Below are 4088 nucleotides of genomic sequence, written 5' to 3'. Positions count from 1 at the left end.
TCCGTAATATTCAAGCCCAGCATCATCTCGAAACTATCATCCGCGAAGCCCAACATGCTTGCTTTACCGAGCGCACTTTGAAGAAGGAAAGGATTCTCAACGGATGGAGCCCAGTTAGTGAATAAATCTAATGGGATATCCATTATCTGGACCGAATTTGGATCCCTAAGCGGACCAATTTACGACAGATTCTGATGGACGAAGCCCATAAATCTCGGTATTCTATTCATCCCGGTGTCGATAAAATGTACCAGGACGAAGAAAGATATCGCTCTCTATGTTTCGAAGTGCCTGACTTGCTCGAAAGTCAAGGCCGAGCATCAGAGGCCCTTTGGCTTACTCGTCCAACCCGAGATTCCCATGTGGAAGTGGGAGAGTATTGCTATGGACTTCATAACGAAACTTCCGCGCACGCCATCTGGTCACGACAGCATCTAGGTTGTCGTTGACCGCTTGACTAAATCTGCTCATTTTCTACCAATTCGAGAAGACTACAAGGTAGAAAAATTAGCCCGAATCTACACCAACGAGATCATTAGTCGACATGGGACGCCTCACGACATCATCTCTAACCGTGATGGTCGGTTTACCTCGCGTCTGTGGGAAACGTTTCAATCAGCTCTCGGTACTACGCTTAATCTAAGTACCGCATTTCATCCCCAAACCGACGGTCAGACTGAAATAACGATCCGTACCCTTGAGGACATGCTCCGTTCGTGTGTCATAGATTTCGGTGGTAATTGGAACGCATACTTGCCGTTAGTCGAATTCTCGTACAATAACAGTTGCCATTGTAGTACACAAATGGCACCGTTTGAGGCATTGTACGGAAGAAAATGTCGATCGTCGATTGTGTGGCATGAGATCGGAGATTCGCAAATAACCGGTCCTGAGCTACTGCAAGAAACGATTGACAAAATCCTCCAAATTTGAGATAATCTGCTGAAAGCTCGGAGTCGTCAGAAAAGTTACGCCGATAGACGACGCAAGCCCCTTGAATTTGACGTTGGCGACCACGTACTCCTAAAGGTATCACCTTGGAAGGGTTTGGTCAGATTTGGCAAGAAAGGAAAGCTCGCGCCTCGATATGTTGGACCCTTTAAGATTCTGGAAAGGGTCGGGAAGGTGGCCTACAGACTCGAACTACCGGAGGAACTTAGCAAAGTCCACCCCGACTTTCCATGTGTCGAACCTCAGAAAGTGCCTGGATGAGCATGACTTATATGTACCTCTAGAAAATCTCCAAGTGAACGAAACACTACACTTCGTGGAGAAGCCTGTCAAGATCATGGACCGACAAACCAAGCAGCTCAGGCGCTCACGCATTCCCATTGTGAAGTTTCGCTGCGAAGGCAAACGAGGCGCATAGTTCACTTGGGCACTCGAAAGCGACATGAAGGCGAAGTACCCGCAGTTGTTTGTTACGGCTGAATCCTAATTTCGGGACGAAATTCCATCAACTAGGGGAGGCTGTAACACCCCGTGTCACGACCCCCGACCCACCCTGGACGGAATCGGGAGCCGTGAGCAGCCAAGTGGTACCGGTGGTTATTTTAAAAACATTGCAGCGGAAATTTCATCAGGACCGTGAGTTAGGAAAAATATCAGAGTTTAGAAACACCGGATTTTATTTATTAAATAGATGGGATAAAAACCCATGTTTTACAATGGTAGCTTTAATAAGGGATAAACCTGATTACATAAAACAATTTTTCTTAATTTAATTTAATTGATAAATCAAGCCACTTCTGTAAGCCTTTTGATGCCGTATCCAATTCTTATTCCAATCTACTGTAATTACCTGAAATGCATTTTAAAAAGGTTTTGTCAGTAGGAAATACTGAGTGAGTTCATTCAGTTTGCACAAAATGACCCATAGTTATAATTTACAGTATTAAGAGCGATTACAATGTTTCTATATGTCAACCATATACCCACGGTATTTGTCACTCGACCACCCATTGGCTATCTCATTGTCCAATGGTGTCTGTGACTATGGTCATATCACCCCTTGGCTATCTCGTTGTCCAATGGTGATGGATTAACAAGTATTGTATACAAAACCCCACATACCGGCTGTAATGAAGACTACAAAGACTTAATACCTGTAATTATAACTTTGAAAACAAACATGATTTTGAAAGCAAGTTTGGTAAAAAGAGAATGACTCACATTATAAGCATGCAGTATTGAATTAACAAGCTTCATGATCCAGATTCTTCTGAGAATTAGCATCTACTTTGATTGTAAGTGTATGGGGTAGTGTTTAGTCTACGTGATAAGCCTGATAACCTAATTTAAGCGATAATGCAAACGAAACTAGGTAATTAACTTAATACAACTTTTACGATAAGCTCAAGAGATTTAAACCCTCACGACGAATAACAAAGTGCAATACTTAAACATCCAGCGGATTCGCAACGAATGACAGAGTATAGCCAGAATTCCGGCGACACTCAAACATCCTGTCAGAATCACGACGAATGACAAAGTATAAACCCAATTTGAGAAGCACTTAAACATTCATCGGATAGTTTCAATCGACCAGACATTGAATCGTAGCAGCGATCGAGTTATTACCCTGTATCGTAGCAGGATCTCGTGATCGTGTGTGTTTTTATAGTAAACGGACTATAACTCGGCGTACGAATTGAGTTTTATCGTCGTTCCAACGCAGTAATTCAAGTCCCAATTCCCTCTATTTATACTGAGAATTTGACCCCCTCGCGTGACGCGACGGGACACTTTTCACCACAGGGTTGCCAGGTGTGTTTATAGCTCAGCTGAGTCGACAGAAATTGAAAATTCAATTTTGACAACAAACTGTGATGATAATCGTCAATGGGGAATACTCCCCCTGAGTTTTAGGGGCCTTGATCCTGATTTTGATTGTTCTGAAAATTTTAGGGTTTGTGTAGAATCACTTGGGTGTCTCAATTAGGGTTCTTTATTGGACAAAATAATTTAATAAATAACAATTTTGGTGAGAGTTGTTACATTCTCCCCACCTTGTTTTAAATCTCGTCCTCGAAATTTGGACTATAATATCTTCTTGGGGTTACGTTACTTCTTTTAATATATCATGGTTTCTGGGATGGAATCAAAAGATTAATATCATAAGATAGTTGGAATTCAATGGTTTTAAAACTTTAGTTTCAGGAATTGATGTTTGATCAAATGGGATGAAATAATATTAACAAGTTTGACCAAGTCTCATGAATCAAAAGACATTTGATAGGCATGAATTTTGAAATAAAATGACTTTTTGTAGAAACAATAGAGTTCAATGTCAGAAAAGAACTTACTTTGATCAACTGAGGGAGATTCTGAATTGATAAATCTCTATCTGTGAATGGAAGTATGAAAAATGATTTGTCAATGATCAACCCGAAAATCAATATCGTTTACTTAAATGGTAAGGGTACATTGGATAATAGAATTTAGTGTATCATGGTCTGAATACATAACTGTATCAGGCCATTTAAAAAGGATGAATCAAATGAATGAAGTATGAAGAGGATTTATTATTAGCACGGCTACAAATTTATACAGATACTGCAAAGTGCTGTAAGAATTCAATAATTATGGTGACCGAATAAATTCACCGTTTTCAAATTTAACTGAGAGTTCTAAGGAAACGAACCGGAATATTTCAAAAGATGAGGTGTTCAAATGAATGAGATGAACTGATATTGTTTCCAAGGTGATTAGGTTCAAGCCAAAAGATATATGATCAATGAATATTTACAAGTTTGTAATTGATTTTCAGAAACAATAGAATTTACTGTCAACAGAAAAGTCACTTTGATTGTCAATTGATGAAGATTCAGAATCAACAAGCTTGAATAAAATAGAAGTATGAAAATGACTTGTTAATCATCGAATAGATGAGAAAATCAATGGGTTGAGATGAGTGAATTGCAAAGATACACCGAAATACAACAGAGTTTAGTGTATCATTGTCTTAACACATAGTTGTATTAAGACTATTTTCAAGGATGTGTTAAACGAAAGACGTACGTGGTTTTGAATAATTCGTATGATCATGATTAACGCAAGCTACAAGTTTATACCGATACCGCAAGGTG

Source organism: Helianthus annuus, chromosome 1 (genome assembly GCF_002127325.2).
Source record: "Helianthus annuus cultivar XRQ/B chromosome 1, HanXRQr2.0-SUNRISE, whole genome shotgun sequence".
In the NCBI taxonomy this organism is placed as follows: Eukaryota; Viridiplantae; Streptophyta; class Magnoliopsida; order Asterales; family Asteraceae; genus Helianthus; species Helianthus annuus.
The sequence above is the reverse complement of the archived record's forward strand: the minus strand, read 5'-3'. Positions refer to the sequence as shown.